This window comes from Pygocentrus nattereri, chromosome 8, assembly GCF_015220715.1.
Source record: "Pygocentrus nattereri isolate fPygNat1 chromosome 8, fPygNat1.pri, whole genome shotgun sequence".
Lineage (NCBI taxonomy): Eukaryota > Metazoa > Chordata > Actinopteri > Characiformes > Serrasalmidae > Pygocentrus > Pygocentrus nattereri.
In genome coordinates, this window is record NC_051218.1 from 15158518 (window position 1) to 15169946 (window position 11429).

Here is an 11429-nt window from a genome sequence, read left to right on the forward strand (position 1 = left end):
TTGCTTTTGCTACTCACCGAGTCAACAGTGGTAGCACAAATCGGCTTTGAGGGAGCAGCTGCAGTCTTGAGTGCCCTTGCGTGGTGAAGCATCAGGAAGTTTCCTTTGACTTCATTCCTCAGTGAGATTGCTGACATCAGTGCTGGTCCCAACGTTTGTTAGAAGGTCTAGTCTCAGGATAAAATTCCCTCTGACATCGGCAAGATTGGAGGTGTAGTTCATGTGCCATGGACCTCTCCGAGCTTGGCACAACTACTAACCTCTATCTTCTCTCTCGTTACGGTTCCAGGAAGACGCCAGCCGTTTCCCACCCCACTTGATTCTGTGGAGGAGACTAATAGTGGTAATAAAGATCTTTATTGGACAGCAACTGAACAGAAGCTGAACTGGCTGAATATAATTTCCCCTTGCCTCTGTCACAGCTGAAAGGAAAGCACTAACACCATGACGGTGACCCCTCAAAAACTTGTAGCCTGTAGTTACCTCAGAACAATAAGCAGTGAAAGTAATGGGTCTTAATGCTACCATATGTATGTAACAAGGATGGCAACTGCAGTTATATAAGCTGTGACCAGTCAGTAATGCATTATAGTGTTCTTCAGCCTTTTGACCTGTAAAAGTAAGGAATTATTAAGCTGCTGGCTTGTATTAGCAACTGCATGAATCTTATCTAAACTGCAAAACATCTAGCCTTTGCCACCAGATTGCCTGTGTCATTTGTTTGATATTGGGTGCATCTCTCCGACTTTACCGTTTAGCCTTGCTGACTCCTGACAAAGTTTATAGAGGCCGAGCTTTGCCTCAGCCTCAGACTGTAAACGCCAGTGTAAATACACCCCCACATTTCTCACGGCTGGAGAGCAGGAGCAGTAAAACGCTCAGATTGATAGAGCAATATCCAATTCCTCCCCTGAGCCAGAGGGCAAACTCCTGTGGGGCACGGACCGGAGAGTGTCCTCCCTTTGACTCGGCATTAAAAATAAACTTTGGCAAAACATCACCTCATCAGTGGCAGCATGGATGCCCCTCCCCCACCCAATCCTCTCCTTTTATCGCAGGGGCTCCAACGAAGAACAATTAAGAGCTCGCCATGAGGCCGGTGCGGAACTGAATCACCCTGTAAGCACGGCCCTCCAGGCCAGTACTAATGCGTCTCCCATAGCGCACACTTCCATAAATTACCGCCAGCACGAGCGGGCAGATACAAATAAAGGTGATTTAGCCCAAAGAGATGCTGAGGGATGGCTCTCATTAGCCCAGAGTGGAGACGCAAGTCCGAACTTAACGGAGAGGAATTCCTGCCCATTAGCGCAATGGCAGCGCTTGTATTGATAGGTTTTTAATAAGACACTGCATTAATGGTTTCTCATGAGCGAGTGGGTTTTATGGTAATGGGGACAGGCAGTGGGAGGGGGACATAGGATGTCTCAAATGTTTTTTTTTTTTGGCAGATTCCATTGAAGTCCTTAGCAGGCTCTGGACTCTGTGCTTGGTGTGGACTGCATGTGGCACACTGTCAAGCTACTGCACAGTGTACAGGAATAAGGCTATGATAAAGACTTTCTTGCATTAAATTGACTGACACCAATGAGGGTGAAAGTGGCAGTGATAAACTATGTGAAAGAGACTTCTTCCATGTGTAGAAGTCTTCATTTCCTCCTATTAATTTCAGGGACTCGTCTACTTTCTCCCCCACCCTCCCACCACTCCAACCTAACTCCAGTTTTAACCCTACCCTACCTCGCCTCTGCCTGCAGATGCTCTAATTGAAAAAATGGCTGCAAGTTAAGTAAATGAAGACGTTTTAATCAGCCCTCTTCTTTCCCTCCCTCTTTCTCCCCTGTGTCCCTGAGATCTTTCTATTAACGGAATCGTTAAGGGATCAATTTAGAGTTTTTTAAATAGGCTGACAACTCTATTGTCTCAATGACACATATATTGAAGATTAATCTTGTAAGAACATGAACTTTGCCACTGTGGGCTCCAAGCTCTACAAAGAATTCTCACCCCTTTCACCTGTGAAGATGGAGCAATTTTTGTGTGGCAGGCTAGCCAAGGCTTGCTATGAGTGGAATGAGGGTATTCAGCAGCACCTGATCCAGATATTTTTCAAGGTCTGGGCACTTACAGGCAACTCTGACATTTTGGCAAATAATACCATGCCTCATGTTTTTTCATTCAGTGAATGGGTGTGGACACTTTTGCCATGACCTGGGTTTTCCATGAGAATTTCCACCCAATTGCTAATGGCAGCCAAGTGTAAGAATTTTTCATAATGTCTTTTCAAGTTGAGGTCATTTCAGAAGCTTATTTATGAGAAAGGGTGCTCTTAGTCAAGTCCAAGAGAACTCAAAGCTAATGATTATAAAGGCAATAGACAGTACACATTTAATGTGCACTGAGAACAAAGTGCAGGTCTAAATCATGTCCATTTACTCATGTTTTAGATTTGATTTAATATCTCCAAATGTATCACAGCCTTCTGACCTGAATATTGAACCTCAGCATGTTGACTTTGATTGGTGATTTAACTTTTAATTTAATGTGTGCCAGAAAGTGCTTAATTTTCTTTTGCTTTAATTTCAATACAGGTAATTACCAGGCAGGCAAAGGAGGCTGTCGCTAAGCTTGGTAAATATAGTCAGATTGGGATTGTAGCAAAATGCTTCAAGTTTAATTTCATTTACAATAATGTTCATAACCTTTTCTTCTATTTTGACACATTATGTGTCTTGGGTAAATTACAGCAAAGATTCTGATTCTTCTATTTTTTTTTTTTTAATCACAAGCTTGTTCTTTCCTTCCTGGCATAACTCTGAGCTGGAGAAGGTCAGTAATGCATGCACTTTCATCATAATGATCCTAATGGAAGATGCAACCTCTGTCAGTTAATCACCTGACAGTGCACGGGGGGAGGGGCACCTTTTTCATTTCACAAAATTTCTACATTATTTTGACAAGTGCAGGAAAGAGAGTGGGACCCCTATAGCATACCAATGCTGAGATCTATCATGACCTGACCATCGGTTTCCTTCAGAGAGGGGCCATGTCTTATGGAGGAGAGGTTTTATTAATGGTTCCATTCCCCATCTGGGCTTTGAACCACTATTTGTTATCAAACAAATGGGAAGTGAAAATGAACGTGAGGAGCCCAGGGAGCCCATGGGTGAAAGGACTGGGAAATGAGTTCCTGTTGTCCACCAGTCACATTCCGGAGTGCATTTTAAAAAGCACGTAATCCATTATGGATGTCATCCCCCACCCACTGGAACACCTGTGGAGAGCCCAATTGAAGAGTAGTATGCTCTTAACATTGTTTATGTACAGCTTGTTTGGGCAGAATGCAAGAAAGGTGTTCACAAATAGCTAAATAACTAGTATCCCACAGACTGACTCGATATTGATCTAATACATTTTCCATTTCACGTTGATTAGAGAAAACTCCTGAAGCGTTTGACCAGGTCTATTTTCTCAGTCTCATTGTTATGCCATTTTTTTCCCTCTTTCTTTCTTTTTGATCAAAGTGAATCCATTTTAAAGTATGTAAATGAGGCTTGTCTGACTTCTTTCTGCTGGATCTGACCTAAATGAACTATAACTGATCTCACTCGTAGCTCTGCTGAACTCTCTCTCACATACTGCTAAAATTATGTCTCCCCCTGACACTATTTTTTTTTCTTCCCTGCAACCTTTTCTCCTTGAAAAAGTGCGTAAAATTTTTAAACGTCACCTAATTGCAGGCAATATTGACAAATCCTCTTTTAGAGATAGCAGCCTTTTATTTTCCATCTGCAGTGTATAGGCGAATAATCCTATCACATCAGAAAGCTCCCTTTCATTTACTGTAAAAGTGCATGGCTGTCAGCACTACACATGGCAAGCAAGTGGAGCCCAAAATGAAGCAAACCAATCAGTTGAGAAATCTTTTTTTTTCCCCCAACTCTCTCTCACTTTCGCTCTCTCTCTATCAGACGTGGACGCCTGATAACCAACCCCCCCACTCTCCCTCCACTCCGGTGTGTCTGCAGTGTGGCGATAAGCAAATCAATATCCTGTCACTTCTCATTTTTACTTGCCCAATTCTACTCTCTGCACCTTGCACAAGGTGACAAGGCCTGGCTCGTGCTCTGGCCGAACAATTTCTGCACTTTTTTTTTTCTCTGTTGAATATTCTCCATCTCCTGATGCGTGGATCAGCTCCATGGACTGAGGGCAGTGGATGGAGATGTTGAGGGATGTGCATATCACTGTGGTCACACACACTGGTGCTGGATAAGATGCACTCAGTCGAGCGACACCTTCACTCATTCACTAACACATTCAGGTCCTTTTGGAAAAACGTACAATTGTGGCAGAATAGAACTGCTATTCATATATCCATATAGGTTTGTGTAATGCAGGACAAAAAAGTACCCACCTCTAGCCTCTTTCTGCTGGCCCTCTAGTGGCCACTTCACCAGGGAAATGGAAACCAATTTGATTATTTATATGCACTATCACCAAATATAATTTTTTTCTCTGTAAGTTTGTTAGGATGTTAACAAGGACTCTCCATGTGCTGAGCTGCTAGTGAGTAATGAGGGGTGAAAGGGGAGGAGTGAGAACCTCTTGCTGTGAAAGCAAGTCACACCTCTCCACCAAGATGATTGTTCTGATGGTTTTAACAAAATGTAGCTCAAATGTACAGAAAAAAATCTGTAATTCTCACATCCATATAGATATAATAGTGACACCTTATTTTGAGTTGTCCTTTTAGATGAAACAAACAATCAATGGACTCTCCCAGTAATATGTCAAAAACATATGAGGGTTAGGATCAGGTTTTGGGTTGAGGTTAAGATTAGGATTAATCTTAACCCAGGGTTAGGGTTAGGTTTTAGGTAAAGTTATACATGTACAAGATATTTACATCAGTGTATTCAGATGCTTCACTGCTGCTACTTCACTGACATATTGCTGATGTGTTAATCTGATAATCTGTTAAGAGTTTATTAATCATCTACAACGAAGCACTCCAAATAAAGTTGCCAATATAATACTTAAAAATCATCCATTTAAATCAGACTCTCCACCCGAAGACTGCTGGGATAGGCTCCAGCTCCCCCCCGCGACCCTGACGGAGAAGCGGCTTAGAAAATGGATGGATGGATGGATGGATAAATCAGACTCTGACTCGTTCTTACTTGTAATCTAAAAAAACATTTTGTGCCCAACACAAAGAATGTTTTTTACTAAGTCTTGTGATGGGTGACCATTAAAAATAAAGTTTTAGCAGATGATTTAATTGAATATTTACACAATGTAACTCAAATCTATGAATAAAAGGCCTGTCCTCCATTCTTTGATCCATATTGTTGCTGTCAGAAACAAACCCTTCTCTATATAATGGATGTTGACTTGAAAGGTTGTTGTCCGGGTAATTTGGTAATATTTTTTATTGGGCTGTTCATCATGAAATGTTCAGACAATGTAAATGACAGTTGATGTTTAAACATCAAATAAGGCAAAATTGAAATCAACATCAAGAAGCTGTGACTTTGTGCACATTTATGCCAGCTGTTACATACTGTCTGGTGGCCATTAATCAAACTGCTATGTCTAATGATCTAACACAATATTGTAGGTAGTCACTGCATTTGCCTAGCTTATCAGATATGATGCAACATCACTGTAAGTTTTCACTTCTCTCTGAAGTAGTCAAAAAAAGTTCCGCAGTTTTGTAGCACTGTGATCTCCACTATGGTGCATTGCCCTTTCCTGATCATTAGGATGTTCTCTTTGTTATCTGCTGGCATTTTGTCTGGTGGACAGAGAAATCCCGATGTGATCCATGTTAGATTGTGAAACATTATCATCAAAGAAAGCCAAGGCTATGATAAGAAGCCTATAAGCTTTGTTGTTTCATCATGGGGAACCGAACAGGAACATTTCATGGCCATCCCTTTGTCGCAGATTTTTTTCTTTATTGGGTTTTAACATATTAGAGTTTAAAAATGTGTCTGTCTCTAGCTCACCAACGAATAGTTCAGTTCGTAATACCTTGTATTGCCATTCTAATTCAGCAGCTCAATTCTAGTGCAATAGTACAAACACCTGAATTAGTTGCATGGAGCTAAAAACAAATATACTGGATCTCTAAAGCCTCTAAATACTGAGTGGTCACTACATTATATTTGTGTGGCATTGATAACACTGTTATAGCTTTATGGGAAGATTAAGATAAGTCTGGCCCTTTGCAGAAAGCGCCCTTGCTAACATGGATAAAGAATGCTTGTTTCTCTCTGAAGTCCATAGATCACAGCCAATATGTGAAAGTTAAGCATGTCAATACAGGGCATCCACAGCTGAGCCCAGCTAATACAAAGAATGATGGAGTACTCTCCAGAAGATTTCTCTTATTTGTGTGTATTGATTACTTAATTTTCTTTCTCCAGTGCAGTGCTAGTGTATAACTGTGGGCAAACCATGGAAAAGCCAGGAAATAAATACTGTGTGAGTCCATTAGATGGAAGAGCCAGCTGTAAAGGCACCATTCAAGAAATGCACTCTCATCCCACATTATGGAACCTGTGTATTGTCATTACTGGAAGAAAATCATATCTCTAAATCTACATCTTTAAAGGAGAAGGAAAACATTTTACTTTAATGCATGATGTTCCAAGTAGAGTAAAAAGACTGGAAAAGGCTTTAAGAACTGTATCAAGCTATTGTAAAGCTATAACATATTAGAGTTTAGCATGTGTAGGATGATAATGCATAAACCTACATACAATAAACCAGAACAACAACCAGTTTTGTTTTAATAACACAAAAATAAAAATCTTATAAAGCTGATCAACTGTCAATGTCCTCCACCTAACTAGGCTGTATACACAAACCCTCCCCATGTTGCATAATTCTAATGATTGTTACACACTATATGACCAAAAGTATGGACACCTCCTAATTACTGAGTTCAGTGTTTTAGTCACACTCACTGCTAACAGATGTTTAAAGTCAATTAAATCTCCTTTGACATACACTGGCAGGAGAACAGGTCATGCTGAAGAGCTCAATGACTTTAAACATGACACTGTTATGTGACACCAACTTTGCCATGATTCTGGATGTAAAATTTCTACACTGCTAGATCTGCCCATGTCAACTGTAAGTCCTATTGTTGTGAAATAGAAGCATCTAGGAAGAACAGCTCAACTGTGAAGCAATAGGCCAAAGTAACCACTAACTAATCTGATGCCAGGAGAAGGCTACCTATCAGAATGTATAGCACCTACAATAAAGTTTGGTAGAGGAGCCATTTGACATTTTAGACAATTATATGCTTCCAATTTTGTGGCAACAGTTTAGGGAAGGCCCTTGGCTGTTCCAATATGATGGTCCGCTGCACAAAGAGAACACCATGAAGACATTCTTTGAGAGTTTGGTGTGGAGGACCTCCAGTGGCCTTCACTGAGCCCTGACCTCAACACCTTAACACCTTAGGAATGAACTGGAACATCAATTGCAAGCCAAACCTTTCTAATCCATCATCAGTCTTTCCACAGAGTGAAAGCTATTATAGCTGCAAAGGAGATGGCAAATTAATTTCAATGCTCATGGTTTTGGAATCCCCCGCGACCCTGACGGAGAAGCGGCTTAGAAAATGGATGGATGGATGGATGGCTGGTTTTGGAATGGGATGTACAATGTCCATATTGTTGCGATGGTCAGGTGTCCATATATGTTTGGCCTAGTTCATATAAGTAGCCTGTAATGCTGACACTAGCTAGTCAATAAAATGTCATAGTTTGTTTTTTTTTTTAAATCAAAATGTAACCACATAATAGTTGTGGGTCAATAATATGGGGCGGGGGAAGGGGGGTGGCAATGCATTAAACAAACCAAAAATATCTAAAATTGTACACATTTCTTGAAAATTTCATATAAGTGCATAGAACATTATTTTCCACAGAAAAAAAAACAAATAATAATAAGGAAGACCCTAAATCCCAGGAATGTGATAATCTAAAATTCCAGTATTAGTTGCAGCAGCCCTCAAGAGAGAAAATAAGCATGGGGGTACATCTTAACCTGTGGGATCTCTTCCTCTATGTTATGCTGAATTTGGGAAATATCTATTAATCCATTTCTCATTAAATATTCACATAATATTAAGGGCTGATATTTTTTCAAAAGGTATAAAAATAACCTTACAAACTGACAAAAATGAAGTTACAATGTTTTCCTATGACAGCAAAAATATATGTGGCATGCACAATATAACAGTACTAGTCAATCCAGTGCAGTGGAGACAGTGAACTGCTTCCCATTCATTTATATTCAACATGTAAAGTAGTAAGAGCTTCTCTGGTTTGGGTGCTTTATTTCAGGGCAAGTTGTCCTATTTCACTACTGCTGGCCTGTTTCGAAAAACAACAGAAAAGATTTTGCATTTAATATTTCACATAGTCATTCAAGCACGGCTATTATTCAACTACATTTGCAATCGAAAAAAAGGAATTGCAGATTTCTTAACTATTAAAACCTCTTGTTACTTTCTTGAAACTGAGACTGAGTCCAAGACTTTGCTTGAATATGCAGTGCCCAAGGCAATGTCAAATAATACTATCTTCCCGTAAGGTTGTCAAGGCCTCTGAGGGATGTTAGCCTGAAACAGTGCATTCTGGGTATATTTTCCAGGAGGGTAGAAGGTTCCTGAATGAACTGAGGAACCAGGAATGAAATGTCAGTCTGCAGAATGTCTCAAATTCGTAACTTGAAAATGTCACTCATGAAGCTGGTCTAATGAAAAATGGATGATCCGGACCACCTCCCGCACATTAATGTACTCCAGCCAATCTGTCCCCTGCAGATTGCTGCTTATCTCCACACGGACACACACCCTTCGCCTGCTGTAGGTAAATAAACAACTGCCTACAACAGGCGAAAAAATATGAAGCAGATATGCTTGATCTGCATTTATGAAAAATCAAACCGCAAACAAACACAGATCGAGAGCCATGCTGGATTTCTGGGTGAATAACCGCGACGGTCGGGGTCACTGTCTGAGTAACCACCATGAGTACAAATTTGAGGGCTTAATGATAAACCTACAGTGGGGGCGCACTTTCATTGCTGAAGAGGCCACCCTACAAATACCCCATACTTCACAGCAATGTTAAGAACAAGCTTCCGTATCTATGGCTTATATGATACTGGTGTGGTATTATAATGAAGCAGTGGTTACTATCAGCCAACCATTTTTTTGTGGTTTGAAGCAATCTTATCTAAGCCCCTGGTTCAATCCTTAAAGACAATAGATCTTCATATCTGTGCATGAGTGAAGGAATCAGAACTTGTCTTTGCTTTTGTATGCCTGTGACCACAGGGCCCAATGTCTCACTAATTGTTTGAACCTTTCAAGTCAGTTGAATAATGCAGTTGTTTCTTTTGTTCACTTACTAATTGTACCCATGGGGGAAAGTTAAGTATTAACATTGCATGAATAGTAGTTTTCATTCCATTTCATTTTGCTCGTACCTTGAAGGAACAAGTCAATGAAATTAAGTCCCTGGTTGTGTTTAAACGGAATTGCAGTGTTTCATGTCGTTCCATTCAGGTGACCATCACTGGTGAAATGAACTTTAAGGCCTTTTGGTTTGTGCTATTTTGTGTGAGTGCTGATTAACATTGGAATGCAGAGCCAAAAATGGTCATAGATTAAAATGGAGGGTAAAATGAAATTACTATCAGTGAAGACCATTCAAGATATAAATTATTTTGTACTGCTATGCAGTAAAGTAAGATGCCAACCTTTCATTTATTGAGTGTCCTGTCACAATGGCCATTAAGTACAAGTTTACTGTTCAGGTGATTTTCTGAGAAGATTAGATATAATTTTACTTGCACAAGGACCAAAGAGGAAAGTCAAAAGAAAATAACTGAAAATTGAGGAGTTTATTTAAAGATACAGAGAAAATGTGATTTCCAGTAAGACCTGGTAGACCACCAAAACTGTCACTATCAGATAAGCAGCACTGAAAGCTTTCATTTTTGAGGGAGAGGAGAAAATTAAGCTCCACTCTTCCTTCAGATCTGAAAAATCCACAGGTCTTTCTGTCCATCCTTCCACAGTGAGAAGACAACTCAGTGCTATGAGCCTGAAAGCATATGTAGCTGTCAAAAAGCCATTACTGAGAAAAGGAAATCAGAACAATTGTGAATCATACAAAGAAGCTGCTAGTGTTCTCAGAACAAGGACTGACCACTTCAGGGTCCAGGGGCTGTATTACAGAAACTTCCTTTTCTTTTTGTCTTAAGATCTGACAGGTCAAGATAAGATTTTTCACAAATGTGTATTACAGAAGCAAATGTTACCTTACTTTAGGAATTTTATCTACAGCATCGTATTTCTAATTAGGAAATCTTCACCTACTCTATCAAAGTTAACAGTCAACTGTCATGTCTGTTACCTAGCAACTGATCATACACACACAGCTGAAATGTAAACAAGTAATCAAAATGATAAAGTTAGCCAGACAGCTGGCTACCGTTACTGATGGAAAAAGGGTTAAACAAAACTACAGCAGGATAAACTTGATGTTAGGAATATTGTGACAGCTGTTTGTGCTCTTTGACAGAGTGTCCAGTTTCAGTTATAGTTTCCCAAATGCTTTAGCTGACCATGCTAAAGTTATTCCTCCTCGTAAACAGCAACGTGTCTTATTACTCTGTCTTATTACTCCTGACATTGCTGTAATTTTTTTTTCTGATGTGTTTTGACCAACATAAACACACAAAGGTTACAAGACAGGAAGGTTGGAGGTGTCTTCAGTGTCTGGGAAGTAAAAAAGGCAGTACAACATTTTTAATCTGTGGTTGGTTGGTTGGTGCAGTGGATAACACCTCTGCCTTCTACGCTGTAGACTGGGGTTCAATCCCCACCTGGGCAAGCGCCCTATACTATACCAATTAGAGTCCTTGGGCAAGACTCCTAACACCACCTTCGCCTACCTGTGTAAAATGATCAAACTGTAAGTCGCTCTGGATAAGAGCATCTGTCAAAATGCCGTAAATGTAATCTAGATAAATGTAGCATTATGCCAATTATAGTGAACTATGATGCCTGACACTGCATAAAACAATAGAAAACGGAATAGTTTACGGAATAGTTTCCGTAAAACAGCCCCAAACCTTAAAACAATTGAATGTGTTTGGGATTCCTTACATCATGAGAAGCAAAAAAAGGCAACCAACTCCTAAGACCGATCTTTGAGGCATGAAAAATATCTCTATTACTTTAAGGAACTATGTTCCATTCAGTACTGCCTATTCCAGGGTTACTAGCCTATTCCTACCCAGTTCACTGACCACGCTGATATGCTAATAAATGGAAGTACGAAGATTTTGATGGCTTTATAGATTTATTAAATCTTACTGATGGCTGCTAG